The sequence below is a fragment of the Stylophora pistillata genome, chromosome 10 (assembly GCF_964205215.1).
Source record: "Stylophora pistillata chromosome 10, jaStyPist1.2, whole genome shotgun sequence".
Classification (NCBI taxonomy): Eukaryota; Metazoa; Cnidaria; class Anthozoa; order Scleractinia; family Pocilloporidae; genus Stylophora; species Stylophora pistillata.
In genome coordinates, this window is record NC_142528.1 from 27107665 (window position 1) to 27124161 (window position 16497).

Here is a 16497-nt window from a genome sequence, read left to right on the forward strand (position 1 = left end):
CATGTTAATGTTATCAAACATGTCATCATGTAATCAACATGTGATCAAACAGTCATGTTAACGTCGAAACGTCGTCGATTTTAGCGTTCAATAGCTTTTTATCGTTTTTAAATTTTACAATGTTATCAAGCAACGTTTTGTCGCAAGTTTTTATCGTCAAATGTTAAACATCAGATCCTAACTGATATTCATCTATGTTCCCATCTCCAGTCTGTTTGTCAAATTGTTAAAAGTTGTATATAGAAAAAACTTCTTAGACACACAGATATATAAGGGTGCTATGAGGCACTGTGCATGTGAATTGTCTTTACCTACACACCAACACATTGACCCAGTCTGGGATTAAATCTACACCCTCTAGACTCAGAGACCAGGATGCTAACCATGAAGCTCCAGAATTTCCCACAATAACATCTTACACTTAACAATAATTCTCATTGGCATGTTCATTTGCCCAGAAGAACTCTTTACAATCAACATCCATTAAATATTTTGGTTTCTGTGTGATTGGCCTGAATGCATCATGCGAGAGAGGGTACCCAAGCTAAATCTGGGGAACACCAAAAGTATTCCCCAAGTCTGAAACCTTAGGTTCAATATAGTGAGAGTCTTGTAGAAGACATAGCCTTTTCATTCTCTACTCTAGCAAATTATTCAAAAATATCTGCATACGAAATAGTATTGTTAATTCATACTGCATACATTTAAAATCAAGCAAGGGGTGAGGAAGGAGATCATGGAGATGCATTTCTGAGGATTCATTTCATGCCTCTCGGAAAGTTTGTTAAACACAGATTACCAACAAATCTAATTCTACTGCTTTTATCTCTGTAAGGGAATTACATTTTGGACATCCCACATTTTAGAAAACCTGTGCATTTGTATGATAAACACATCCTAGCTTAGTCTAGCTACCAGTAAACTATAGTTATGAGAAAGCTTAATAGTGCAAAAAAATTTCTAAACATGGCAGTTGTACTCACTGTGTTCTTCATGTTCTACATTCTTCCAGGCCTATAAGGGTGGCGATCGCACCTCATGATCCAATTTTCCACATTGAGGAGGTAAACTCTGGAAAAACAATGATAACCCGTTTCCAAATTTATCATGAATCAATGAGACTGGGGGTAATTTCAGGAAACTATCATCAAATTATTAATAATACAAATGGGGTTCCTTTGATTTGTCTGCACTTTAAATAACCATTAAGCTAATCTGGAGAAAAAAATAAGTATATATCCAACAACTCTAACCCAAACAACATAGAGCACTGTTGACCCACTATTGTCCCACAATTGTCCCACTATTGTCCCACAATTGTCCCACTATTGTCCCACAATTGTCCCACAATTGTCCCACAATTGTCCCACTACTGTCCCACTATTGTCCCTCTCTAGAACCCTGACAATTATCCTTGGAGTAGACCTGCTTAGTAACAATGACCCTATCAAATAGGCATTTCAAAGTCTCTATTACTAAACAAGATATTTTTTTATTATTTTTGAAAATAGTGCATTCGTGATGAACTTTGATCCGGAGAATCCCGGATATGAAGAATGGAAAAATATTATACATTATTGTCATGTAAGCAATAAAAGTAATTTTATATTGTAAGAAAGATGTCTCACATTTTTTTTTGTGAAAGACTGTTTTGCCTCAGAAAAATTAAAAATTTAATTAGGGTTGCAGTCTGATGCAGCATGAAAATGTATTTGCCTTCTTTGAAGAGGTAATCCATAATCACAACATATTTCCGAGTGCAGCCCAAAGCTTTCACATGGAAATAATTTGAACATAAATATTTACAAAGATGATGAAACATCCCAACCAAATCACACATATTACAAGGGTTAAATACTCAGAGCAAAGACAAAACTTAAACAAAAAATTATCAAAAATAATCTGACAAAAAAAGCATTAGAAAAAATAAAAGAAAGAAAGAAAAAAAAACCAAAACTCAGGACAGAAGACAAATTTTTTTACAACCACATTAAGTGTGTGAATGTTTGATATATCCATATAATTCACAGAACTGCACTGGTCAGGACACTTCTCACACAGAGTCTGGAATGTCACTCCTGAAGCTGTGGTGTGGCCTTGACATTATTTGTACAAACCCCATTTAACAAACAACCAAGTTTTTTCCAAAAATCCATTTTTCAGGATTAAGCAATCAAATAGGTCTATTTAATGTAAAATCAGGTGAAAAAGTTAGGGTTAGGGTATCTTTTAGGGTTAGGGTTAAACCAGCTTAAAAGCTGAACTGGGCCAGCCTGTCTCATATCACAAATAAATAAATGAACTGACTGGGTGGGTGCCCCAAGGGAAAAAATCTGAATCTAGTGAACCGTGGGTGTGAACAAACAAATTATAGTACACGAGCCTATTTTGTTCTGTGACAAAACAAAATGGTGTGATTCATTGATAAGATTTTGAGTTAATGTTCCCTTATAATTGAAATATATTTTATTGGAATGTATGTACTAAAATACAAGTACATTGGACATTTTGCCAATTACAGTAAGCCCTTGCTGCAAATCAGCAAGAAAAAAAACAACAATTAACTGATGACATAGGAGAAACTGGGGTCAGGCTTGGGTAGGCTGCATGCAAAAATGTTGTCCAAGCATTCATAACTTTAGGTATTGAAAATTTGCCCTCATTTGTTTGCAATTACTCCTCCAATAGCTTTTTGAGGTCTTTGGCAGAAGAGACTAGTTCAGTCTGCTTCATTACTGCAGCTTTCTCAAATAAAGCAAACAGTTCTGCCTTTTTTTTCCCTTTGCTGCCATGATTCAACTGAAAGCATCTCTTGCACTAGTAATTTTGCACTCTCCCACATTTAATTTAGAGAAATTTTCACTACTACAGCACATGAGAGCAACTTTGCACTTAGCCTTGTTCTCGTGCAGCTGTAATTTCAGCACCAGATCACTAAACTGCGAGGACTCAGTAGTGGCCTATTACAACAGTGACAATCTTTATTTTGTACTCCCTTGCCTGTGTTAAGTTAAGAAACAATTATATTGAAAATAAATAGAGTGCTGGCTGTCTGGAATAACCAAAGCGAGTTAGCAGAGCCAGACAGCCAGTAGACAACAACATTAAATGAAAATAGATTAATGGTCAGCAAGATAGCACAAATACACACATAAAAAAAAGAAAAGAAGAGGAAAATGCTATCACTAAGCTACTAGGGAAGTCTGAAATAATTAGATTTTAAAATATGAGTATAAAGTATTGGTATAAGAAAAGCATACATGTAGTAAATATGACAACCAATAACATTATATACATAATTATAAACTATAAAATAACTTATATCAAGGTTCAAAAAGGTTGACAGAATTTAACGAAAGAATAGTTAACCAGACAATTTGGAAAAGAAACAACTGCAATCTGAGATAATATGAATACATATATCTAATAATCATTAACAAGATCACATTTGACTGATTCCTTAAATTTTGAGAGAGAAAAGGATTCAGAGTTTCCATTCACAGAGTTCCATGCTTAGGACCCTTAACTCTTATGTTGAATAGGCCCTAATTTGTTCTTCCTTTAGGTAAAGCGTAGAACATATTCAAAGCACTTCTGGTATTGCAGTTGTGTCATTTATCAACTTGTGTAAAGAAGGTATCAAAAACAAATGGTAGACACCCTTTTAATTTTAAGCTGACACGTACGCTTACCATATTTGTAAATTATGGTATATTGGCTTATATACCATAATGGCTAAGCCAAAAAAAAATCTTCAATTGCATTATCCAATGATCCAGTTTTTTATAATATAGGTTAAGCAGAATGTCTTAATTCACACAATAATGCAGTTTAGAAAGAATACCAATATTCTGTTAAATATTTTTAGCAATGCAGTTTGCATGGCTTTTCCATGATAAGTTAGAATCTATTAAAAGACCTAGATACCTTATTGAACACTCATGGTTTGAGTTTATACCATTTAAGGAGACTGTCATATTTAAGGCCAATTTTCTTTGTGGAGGGTGGAAAATGACAAAATTAGGCATATCAATATTGAGTGACAGTTTGTTAGCACTCAACCAGGTATGGATAACTAATTCATCGTTCAGAGTGGATTCAATCACTTTTACATTTTTATACTTATAAAACACATTGGCATCATCTGCAAACAAATGACAGTCTACCATTTTAGAGCAGTTACTAATCTTATTAATGTACAAAAGAAACAATGATAGGCAAAGAACTGAGCCTTGAGGAACACCACAAGAAACAGGTTGAAGCTCCAACTCAGTATGCCCCAGGGAAACAAACTGGCATCTGTTAGTAAGATATGAGGAGAACCAATCTTTTGTCACTCCACTAATGCCATAGTGATCAAGTTTTTCAATTAAGATGTTATCATTAACAGTACCAAAGGCTTTACTGAAATCCAAAAATGTACCACAAGAAAATTCACAGCAGTCAATTGCATGTTGTATCAAGTCTACGATGCTTAGAATAGCATGATCAGTAGGGTGCCTTGCATGGAAACCAGACTGCTTGCAATAAAGTACTTTTTTCTTTTCCATAAAATCTAGTATTCTCTTGTGCATCAATTTTTCTAATAGTTTATTGAATATAGATAGAATAGAAATGAGATGATAATTATTGTTTAAACTTGATTTAAGGTTCTTTTCAAAAACAGGCATAACTATAATAAGGTATTTTAAAATTTATCTGGGACAATTTCAGTAGAAAAGGAGGCATTAAATACAATTTCTAGAGGTTTGGATATAGCATGTTTAGTAGCTTTTATAATATCAACTGGGATGCCAAAGAGCCCAGTAGACTTGTTAGCTTTTAGGCCAGTAATTTCATTTTCAATTTCCACAGTTGTAGACGGAAATAAAAAGAAATTTTATTACATGACTTGGGCAGTCAGAGGGCCAATAACTAAAATCAACCAATCAAAATGCTCTATTGCTGGTCAATATTCTCTCGGTATTGGACCGGGCACTGTCCCGAATGGTCCCGAATGATACCGCACTTGTGTCCCTTTGAACTTCAGTCGTATAATAAATCTCTTATTAACCAAGCTTGCTCAGGACCGTACTGGAAGAATACTGGCCCTCTGTCTTTTTTGTATGGACCGAGCGCAGCGAGGTCCATACTGTCAAGACCTCAGGCCGATATTCTCCCAGTACGGCCCTCGCCCTTGGTTAATAAGATATATATCTTGGGATGGAGCTGTGAGATGCTGGTGGGGAGATTTGTTTACACTAGGAATACTCTTTGTCAGATTATTTCCAATTTTAGCAAAAATCTGTTTAAAGCATCTGCCATAGACTTAGGGTCACTTATTTCAACATCCTCAGTAAGTGATTTAGTGACACTACTGTCAGACCTGGATCTAAGGTTTGCAAGTTGTCTTATCTCCTTTCAAACCTTTTTAGAATCAAACATATTTGTATGGAAGTAATCATTATAATTATGGTTATTTTTGCTCACTTTTAGTATGTGGTTAATTTATTCCTTTAAAGTTTGAATTTTGCATGATAATATCTGGATTTGGTTGTAATGTACTTCTTAAAAAGTTTATTTTTAAAAAGTTAACTGAGACCCTTAATGCAGTAGAATTAAAGTCTTATACATCTTCCCAATCAACTGACTGAATATCTTGAATTAGAGAAGATTCATTAAAATTAGAGTAATCTCTTTTGTAGATCTTGACATTGTTAGGTCAAGAAGAGTATTTTTTAACAATAAGGAAATTTGGTAGATGATCTGTAAGATCATAAACAATATTCCTACTCCCACTCTGTGTTCTCATATAAGGTTCAAATATTCATCTTCTTACATTTTACTTTCTCAGCAATTATTTCTATGGTGTTATGAGTGTAAATATGACATGCAGAGGAACTTGGAAATACAACAAACTGATATTCATAGTCATTTCAAATATTCATGTACACACGAGAAAATCTAAGAAAATGTTTTAGGTTAATTTGTATGCCTTTTGTACATGCACACATCACTGAAGCATTGTATCACAAAATGGGTTTTGCAGTGACCTACAGGAACCTAAAACCATGACAAACTGATATCTGTAACATATTCAAATATTAATTTTCACTCCATGGATTGACTATGTTTCTTCAATGTTGTTAACTGGTATGTATGATATACATATATTCCTGGAGCATTGCATAACAAAATGGTCTGTGTGACTAAGGACAGGAATCTAAAAATATAGCACTAGACATAGGGATTCCTTGTCTGTGTGTATATTCCATAACAGATCACAAAAGACATTAAAATACAGTAAGAGCCAAAAAATGGCACATTAAGTGCTGTGAAGTGTCACAGATGTTTGTAGTTAGGAACCAATTAAAATGCTGGAGAATCTCACCTTCTCATATTTACTGATAGGTATTACAAACTCAAACATCCATCTTCGAACAACGGATCCTGGGAAAAATTTCTTCAATCCTATAAATAAGTATATACACACCATTGAAAAATTGTGTGACAAAATGGACAGTGTGACTAAGGAGAATAACTAATATATGATTAAATGATTTTCCTGACTTCTTCATACAATCACAAATTGATTTGCATATAGTACTGTGTCTGATGCTTAACTGGCAAGAGTTCCATATAACCCCATACATTAATTATGCATAGAGTGTTGCAAAGAAACCTTTATATTTAGTCTTTATGAAATGAATGCATAATTATTTATGGGGTTATATGGAACTCTTTCCAAATAACAGCTACAACCATCTATAAACTTTTGACCCTCTTCTCTGAAATAAAATTCTAAAGCTTAAATCGGAGTAACGATGAATAATGATTCAAAACACTGAAGGCGAAGGTTCCAATCAGAGCAGCAACATTGTCGTTATGGCTTCGCACAAAAAATTCGAGCGCTCGCGTTTTTTTTGTCGTCATTTTTGCCTTGGCATCGAAATAACCATTCTGGAAAGTGGTAGATCTGCAGATACCTTTGCAGAATATTCCTCGTATACCACTGTTCACTAGGTCTTGAGTGGAAACAGTAAACGGAATTACGCTTTCTTCCACTCCTTACGCTTGAGCAGAAGGAATGCAAGAAATTCTGCAATCTGATTGGTTCAGGGAACGGGCTGGATTTTCCCGTCAGGCCTGCTGACCCGCGATGAAGATCTCATCATCAAACATCCAGTTTTCTAGTCTTCATCTGTCATGATGGACGCAATCCAACCCATGCCAACACAAACTCACTGAGAAAGAGTGCTACGAAATTAATTTCCATGACCAATTTCAAGTGACTTGCTAAAACCCAACCAAGATATGATCCCGAAAAGGCTCAACACTTTACCGATTCTTGTACGGGATGGGATTTTGTGCCCTCCCCCGCTATGCAAACGTTTGCAACATGTCGTGACTTCAAAGAATAATTTTTTCGTTGGTCACATCTTAAACGCATGTCTCTTAAACTTGACGAATGTTTCACTTATAGAAATGGTTCGAAAATTGTTAAAACAAAATACATACATACATACTTTATTTGTCGCGTATATCAATAAAAGGCAGCTAAAAAGCTGATGTGGACTTAAAACTAATGTGTATCTACAAAATTTAAATAATAATAACAACAAACTTGTGAATTTATGGTAAGTAAGAAAAGATGTAGTACCTAGTAAGATAATTTACAGTTCATCGGCTGTAGTGTTAAAAATAAATAAAATAAATAAAAATAGTAAAATAACATTAATATATGTAATTTACAATGTCTTTATTTATTCCCTGTAAACCATTAAATGTTATTTTATCTAAAATGTCGGATTTTGCTTTAAGAGCAGATTTAAAAGAAACAGTGTTCGGTTTGCTCTTTAAGTACATGGGTAAGTTGTTCCACAGAATAGACGCGTGGTGAGAGAAGGAAGATCGACGGAAGTCACTTTTAGGGCGTTGCATGTATAGTTTCAGACTGTCCCTTAGATTTCTCAACGGAGAGTGTTTAATAAATAGATAGCTTATACCAGCCGGAGCTCTATTGTAAAATGCCTGATAAGATACAGTTGCAATCCTCTTTTTGTAGATGTATGATAAGGACTTCCATTTTGTCGCTGCCAGGAGTTCAGTGTTGGGGGCAGATTCCTTTAGGTTAAAAATAAATCTCGCGGCTCCAATGTGAATGTCCTCTAGGGTCTGAAGTGACTTTGAAGATCCCCATAGTGCAATTGAATACGTAATACTTGGAATAATACCTTTGAAATAAATTGACTCTAAGATGCGATTGTGGAGTCCTTTTAAGTGTTTGAGTTTCTTCACTCTTGCTGAAAAACGCTTGCTCAAAGATTTTACATGTGGCAACCAAGAGAGTTTATTATCGATAATATGATAATATTCTATACTATTCTATATTGTTAAAAACTGGATCATTGGATAATGCAATTCAAGACTTTTGATTGGCTTAGCCATCATGGTATATGAGCCAATATACCATAATCTAATATCTGTACCTTGTACCATCCGGTTTCTTCTTACAAAATAAAGTCGAGAAGATTTGTCTAATATCTTGGGGGCGTTTTTTTAATAAAACAATTATTCCACTCGCGCTTGTTGGATATGAGATGATAGATAGCCAACGAGGCGCGTAGCGCCTCGTTGGCTATCTATCATCTCATATCCAACAAGCGCGAGCGGAATAATTGTTAAATATTATAATATATTTAACAATTATTCCGCTCGCGCTTGTTGGATATGAGATGATAGATAGCCAACGAGGCGCGTAGCGCCGAGTTGGCTATAATCATCTCATATCCAACGCGCGCTCGTGGAATAATTGTTTTATTAAAAACGTTGAATTAAATTATTAAATTTTATTAAATTTTTAGCTTCCTTTTAATTTTAAGCTGACACGTACGCTTACTATATTTGTAGATTATGGTATATTGGCTGATATACCATAATGGCTAAGCCAATAAAAAGTCTTGAATTGCATTATCCAATAATCTAGTTTTTAATAATATAACATTATACACGCTGCACACAACTGCAGCGTGTTTTCCTAACAGAGCGTTATCATTTTTTGTTTGATTTAGATTGGATTTTCCATAAGAAATCGAGAAATTGCAGACATATTGCGCCAACTCCAAAAAAGAATATAAATCGGTTAGTTAATATTGGATATAACTTGTGAAAACCATGCAGCAAATCTTATATTTCAATCTGGCATTTATTTGCTAACTATTGAACAATTTTATTTGTTAACTGATTAAAATCAGTCGGAATTATCATTATCATGACGAAATCTTAAGTGAGATAATAATTAATTAACTTTCAACTGGAAAATAATTAACTGCGGTAAAGAAACAAGTTTTCTAGCTTAAATGTGAGCCCGCACGTCGGAACACGGCTTTCGTTAACAACGATAAAACAATAAGGCGGCAAATGAAGCATTCTTTTTGGCTACTCTTAATTGATTTTGTACAGCTACATACTCAAGAACTTTGATCTCGGATCAGAACATGGCTCAAAGAAATTTATGGGTATATTTCTTTCGGATCAGGACAACAAGCTCTCGTGACAACTGATGTCTTCAACCCTAGCAGAACTGACTACTGCAACTCCGAATCGTTTTTGAAAGAAATTCTCACGGCGAAGAAATCACCAGCCTGCTTGCAGGCAGTAGTTTGTGTTTTCAAGCGCATGATTCAGCGCGGCGTGAAAGTTCTGGTAGAAATTTTCCACCTGTCAAATATGGCGACCGATCGAATATTCGCCGCGCTGAATCTCGGAGAGATTCAATCGAATTGCAGTACTTGTTCCAGGTGAGGTAGCCTTGAGTTATTTTCTTTCTTTTTTTTTTTTTTTTATTTTGTTCCATTTTCGCTTTACTAAGTTTAAGTTAAAGCTTCCGATTATGGAATCCATCTGGCTAGTGTAAATTGCTTGTTCACCGTTACTTGTCCACAATTTCTGTCAGAAACAGTACAGCGTTGAAAATTTATTCAAAATGTAAATCGATTCACTAACTCATATCATGGCTTAATAATTTTGCATTCAATCAAGTACTTTTTTTTAAGCAGTTTGTTATTGAATACAACTCTTTGGTCTTTCTTATACAATATGATGATAACTGTCCTAATAATTTTGTATCAACCTCATGCTAAGTGTTCAGTCAATTCATGATTACTTATCCAATTCTTCCTGTAATTGTGTTGTGGCAGATGTAAAAATGTGAGAAACTTACTGAAAGATTCTTTGATGTGAGTGATATTTCACAAAATTTCTGGCTTTTAGCTTGATTTGTTATACTGTAACTCAAGTAACTGCCTAGTGTTCTTTTCACATAGTCTTTGAAGGGATCACTTCATTCAATTCATTTTCATTTTTTAACTGCTGGTAGGCAACCTGTTCACCACAATATTTTCCTTGAATTGAATTGGTTGTATTTTCTTAGTAACTAACATTGATTGGTTCACTGTCTGATTTGATAAGCTTTGTTACAATCAGACAGTTCTGGTGTTACACAGCCAAATAAGGCAATGGTTAGGGATGACATCAAGCATATTTTTACTGACACAGTCTCAGGATAAGGCTGCTAAGCTGACCTATGTTGATCTTGAACATTCGAACTAACTGGTGACTTCATGTTGAATTGACTATTGTCTGGCTGATGTTGTTGGCTTGGCTTTGCTGTAGATATCAAAGTACTGATCAACATGTCTGAGTTACTCTGTAATTTCTTTCATTGTGGCTCACCTGTGAGGATAATTTCTTTACCAATACATTAACCTTTGGTGAAAATATCATTCATTTCTGTTAATTGCAATCAGACTCCTTTAGAAGAACCTTTCTCTCATTCCTAACACAATGCTTTGCAGCACAATTGGTAGTAGCCCCCACCAAGGTGTTAATTCTGGCTCACTAAAGAAATTTTTTTCTCCTGTGACAGCAGTACTTTACAAAAACAAAACGGTGTGTTCAAATGACTTGTGCACGTGGTGTCACAGGAGTTGAACTGCACATGAATGTCTTGTTTACCATAAATCACTCTTTCATACAAAGAAAACATGTAAACAATAGGCTATTTGCGTTGGAGATTTTATTTTCATCACTTAGAATTATCTCCACTCAAACTAACAACATTTGTCTCAAAAACCATTCAAATAACTTATGTAAATTATTCACAACAGCTCGCTAAAAATTATCAGGCTCAGCACGTTGTAACAGAACTCAATGCACATTATCCAAGATGGCGGTTGTTCGTTGTATACTGTTGTGTTCTGTGCGTAGTTTTCTCGAAGAAATTCCCACTAACCTTCCTCTTCATACACCATCTCACACATTTTACCGAGAAAGACATAATTTTGACATGAATCGAAAGATGCATTCCAGAGGAAGAACTCGAAATAGACTTCCCTCATCCTTCGAGTTAGCCTGCGAACGGGCCACGGGGAGCCTGTTCGCAGGCTACCTTCGAGTGAGTAAAGAATGGTGGAAATGGAAATCACTGTGAACAGTATGGCTACCTTTGTCTTTTTAGTCAGCTTGCAACGACTGCCTAGTGTTGTTTAGCAATTTCTGAAGCTGATCTCTCCATTGGAGGTAGCTGTTGTGGATTTCCGATAAGCATACTCGCCTGGGAACACATATGAACGAAATTCTAAACGAAGCCTCATCCGGCAAATATTTGAAGAACAGAGAAGACAAAAAACACACTGTAGATTCTGCTTTAAGAAAATAAGGTGTTTCTTTTTAAGACTCATCAGCGTATGACAAAGATAGAGAACGATGAAACTGCACGGCCAGTGGCGACGATAAAGGTTGAAAAAGCTTTCCAACGTTTAAGCCTTGCCACAACGCATGCGTTACCGTAACGCTGTCCCTCAGTGACCCATTTCGTCAATGACGATGACTAGACAGAGACAGGTCCGGTTTATTTTTGAGTTATTTTTTAAAAAAAAAATAACTATATGTTAGCGTATAGATTGGTGTATTGTGGTGTAGTGAAATCTGATCAGCGCAATTTGGTGTATCTCTAAGCAATCTGATAGGCGCATCTTTTTTTTGGTGTTTGACAGGTCTTCAAATTTCAGCGAATCAACGCTTGAGTCGGAGAGAGCGGTTTGCGAAGTAAGGAAATGTATCAGTTGTGATCGTTGTACGACTATGCTTATTCTTCCTTCTGAAGGAGACTGAGTGGAACATGAGAAAAATTTTGAATCAAATATTACTTCAGATGTTGATAGGAGCAACTTCAGGATATTTCATTGCTATATATGAGTTAATCAGCGATTCCAATTTTGATTTTCGCTCAAGGAACGAGGTAAGATGACATCTACAAGAGTTGTAAAACCATCTATTCAGTGCAATGGCTCATGTTCTTCGTGAGGATTTTATCGCTATGATCTGTCTGGATTTGAAAGGTCGTCAGGGAACTTTTTCTACCGATTAGCGAGTTAAAACGTGCATGTTTTGTGTACCGCTCCTTCACTTACGACGCATACACCGTCAGCTGGAGGCCTAACACGAATTTAGCGCTATAGCGTGTTGTTTCGGAAAGGCTAGTTTTACTGACTCTAGTAAATCTTGCGCAAGATATTTACGTAAATCATATTTGATTGATAATCTTTTTTTTTTTTTGCCATATGGTTGTTCTTTTAGCAGCGGTTGAAACGACCACCAAGTTACATTTACTTTCTGCGTCGACTGCCATGTTACATATCCGTTTCTTTGCTTCTAAAAGTCCTCCATGAATTAAATATTGTTTAAACGATACTTTCCCGTTACAATTGCGTGTTACTTTTAACTCGCCAGTATGGATTAGATTTTTTTAGATGAAATGCCATTTTCCAGTAAACAACGCAAATTTTATGACATAAATCTACCTCAATGAAAAATATTTCACAAGGGACAGAATGGTGTGGTCGGTTAATTTTCCACGCAACTCTCACGTGCTTAGGCGTTTTCTACCAATAAAATTCGCTTATAGCTAACCTGGACTTTACCCCATTGCGTGTCAATTTCCTGTAAACAAACTGCGTTTTATCACGTATTTCGCACGCAAAGGGCAAAGTCCAGGTAGGCAACAAGCAATTAAGTAGCCCACCTTATTATCCAATCTACTTTCACTTGTTCGAAGAACGGAGACCGGAAAATATCTTTGTCCAGAGGTTGTAAGAGATAAAATAGAGCTTTCCACTGCAAAATTATATGGAAGAGTATTTTGAGGCAACCATCTGTTACTGAACAAGAAGCTACACGGAGCCTATATTTGGGCCGGATTTGTGGATCAGCGGATTGAATTGAATTGGTTCGAATTAATTGAAGGCTTTGCTGTTTTAGAAAAAATCGCTGTCGAGTGCTTTTCATGGTTTGTTAACATGGTGAGTTATGGAGGCTAAGACTTCGGAACAAGTTGATGCCATCCATGAAAATTTGAAATTACAAAAATCGCCGGAGGAAAGGCGGGATCACTCAATAAAGAGTTGTATTTGAACGCGATGACTTTATTTACAAGGATTTCTCTTGCTTACATCTAATAACAAACCTTTCAAGTTTTTTTTGCCTCGGAACGATATATCACAGAAGGCATTTTATAGACCTCAAGATTTTTGACTGATTGAAATTAAAGGTATGTGGCAGTGACTTCCACAAGTTTTTTTTTTTTGGTGAGAAAAGTACAATTGTTTTTTTCGCAATATTTATTTACGGATGGTTTCAATCGCCAACGTTTACATAAGATGGTTGTATTACTGTTCCCAAGGGTTGTTGTTTTCATCAGTACGTTAACAATAGTAGTGATTCACAGTATTAGGCTTGTACTTTAAATAAATATAGTTAAGTTCACTCGAAAGATGAGTATAAACTGTAACAAGCTTATCGTTGATGCGCGGCCAGTACTTCAAATCTGACTGACACTCGATGTCAAAACTCAACCTCGTTCCCTGGATATGCCACCACATTACTTTACGCCAATTAAAAACTGCACGCTACTGTGCATTTTCTTGCACAGGAAAAACCAAACATAATTTCTGATACTGGCCCTTAATGGTCAGAATAATAACTAGGACTTTGTCTCTGACGAAGGAACGGCAATAAGCACAATTTGAACCAACGAGCAGGTTGTTGTTTAGTCTCGTCATGCAATGTTGGAGAGAGAGATAGCGTTGCGTGACAAGTTCAAATTAGGGCTGTGGAGGGGACTGCAGGAAGTATTGTACCAATGCAGTTTATTTTTGCCAACAATTTAGACACCAGCATCAGTTATATAGTGTCCCATTTCAACCTACGTATCTAAAAAAATAACTCCTGCATGCGTAGCATGCCTATGTTTAATTATGTAGTCAATTCAAAAGAATCAAAAGAGCATGAACTGGGAAGTCGGCTTTGTTAATCAGGAGAAAGATTATAAACCAAATTGAATCATATCAATTTCTGAGAAAAAAAATTGATTTATTGATTTATTAATTTGTTATTCTGCTTTTCAAACTCAAAAAATGGAAGGAAGAAAGTTAACACTGGGAAGCCTTAAGCTCTCAGTTAAGAAACTACAGCGGCGTTGTTCTTTATCACTCCCGTAGGGGAGTTATGAAAGGAAATCAATCATTCTATAATTTAACCCAGCCATCTATAGAACTTTCTCGCTTGGGCGCTCCCTACGCGAGTGATCAAATACAAAACAAACTTTCCACCCCTAGACTTCATGGAGTCTCAAAAGTGGACTCTACAAAAGATTATCATCAAGCGTACCTTTCGGCGAGTTTTTGATTGGCATTGTGGTAATCTAGATCTCTATCTCTACTTTACTATTAGTTAATGCATATTAATGAGTTGCTTGTGCTAATCTTTGCCTACTTTTAACGATTTTATACAAGGTGCACATTAAATAAGTAAAATACTTCATTTGACTCTATCTTGTTTACCATCGGTATCATTTTACATGTAAACAATGTCTTTAACTTATCTTTCTGCACATTCAGCACAGACTTCATTGGAAACGTTGCTCCACAGTTAATTAGTACATATTACCAAAAAATTATCTACATGTCACTTGTACGGGGATTAAAAAGGCGATAGGATAACTTAGACTTTGTATGAAATGGCTTATGACACTTCAAGGATAACAATTTCTTAGTCAGGGAATCCGGTATTTGTCCATCCACGAAGCCGTACGCCCTTTAACTTCGCATTGCAGTGTACAACTTACCTGATAATAAAACTAATCAAAGGAGCCCGTGTTTGACAAAGACGTAATGTTCAATTTAACCGATTGAATGAAAAGGAACTGACTAAATTTTTGTGGTTTAAGAGTTAAATTTTTGGTTTAAGAGGTAAATTTTTGTGGTTTAAGAGTTCTGCTAGGAGTTCAAAGAAAAAGATATGTCACTTGTTGAAGGCTTTCAATAGCTTAGTAATATTAAGAAGAAATAGAAGTTGGTTTATGAGAAATATTTCTCAATGTAACTGAGGATCCTTCATTTTAGTCATGCGTAATAGCCTTTTATAGGTTTGCCTCTATGTAGAGATAGGGTTTTGACGAAAAAGGTGTTTAAGGAAGATCAGTTCCAACATCTGGCATGCATTTCATGTTGAAATGATACCGAACAACTCAGTATTACGGTGATCATGGTGGCAGTTGAGGAGTGACTACGTCCATCAACCAATACGGATCTTGAATCTTTGCATAGAGATAGAATGTAACAGTTCACACGCAGTATGGAAGAGGAATCAATAAATGTTTGGTGCTATAGAGTTTCGTTGAAAGTAAACGATGGTAGTAAGGAAGTGGAGATGATATAGATCTTATCTTTCATATGTTCTCCAGGAGTTTAATCTCTGATGAAAAGGCCTACCAAAAGTTAGTATATCAAGATCTAGAACTATTCCTTTCTACGACAGCATTAGCCAAACTTGAACAAATCGTAGCTTATAGCAAACAAACTGACCTTGCTCCTGTGAAACTCACAGATTTCAAGTTGGAGCTAGGAATAAATACTATTTTACGAGAAACCATTCAGGTTTCGAGCTGGAGCTAAGACTCAGTGATGTATCATGAAGATCCGTCATTTTAGTCATTCGTGATAGCCTCTCAGAGGTTTGCCTCTGTGTTAAGATAAGATTTTGACGAAAGGGTGTTTAATAAGTAAGATCAGTTCCAACATCTGCCATAAATTTTATGTTGAAATGATACCGAACAACTCATTATTACGGTTATCACACTGGCAGACGAAGAGTGACTTCGACTACCTCCATCAACCAATACGAATCTTGAATCACGACTTTACACAGAGATAGAATGTAACAGTTCACAACTAGTATGGAAGAAGAATCTATAAATGTTTGGGGGTATAGAGTTTCGCTGAAAGTAAACGTTGGTAATAAAGAAGTCGGGATATAATGCGAATCTTATCTTTCATATGTTCTCTAAGAGTTTAATCTCAGATGTAAAGGCTTACCAAAACTTAGTAATATCAAGGAGATGTAGAATTATCCCTTTCAAGGTGAACGTTAACCAAACTTCAACACAAACCTTGTTCGAGT

At 35.7% G+C, this 16497-nt stretch overlaps 1 protein-coding gene and 1 long non-coding RNA gene across 20 annotated transcripts in view; one reads left to right on the forward strand and one right to left on the reverse strand.

Annotated features, from left to right (window-relative positions):
* The window catches only part of LOC148722458 (uncharacterized), a 61502-nt gene that overhangs the window by 25257 nt on the left and 19748 nt on the right, over positions 1-16497 (reverse strand). For 15 of the 19 annotated variants that reach the window (XR_015992821.1, XR_015992823.1, XR_015992824.1 and 12 more), the window contains 2 exons: positions 6371-6450; positions 984-1071 (listed from right to left, as the gene is read on the reverse strand). The gene's annotated coding sequence lies outside the window, so the exon portion shown is untranslated. Of the gene's footprint in view, positions 1-983; positions 1072-6370; positions 6451-6965; positions 8610-16497 lie in introns of those variants that run through there. The other 4 variants (XR_015992825.1, XM_088737106.1, XM_088737105.1 and 1 more) reach the window with 2 other exon arrangements.
* On the forward strand, positions 9381-12732 carry LOC148722461 (uncharacterized). Its single transcript, XR_015992829.1, has 2 exons — positions 9381-9779; positions 12036-12732. It is a non-coding gene; the product is annotated as an uncharacterized LOC148722461 (long non-coding RNA).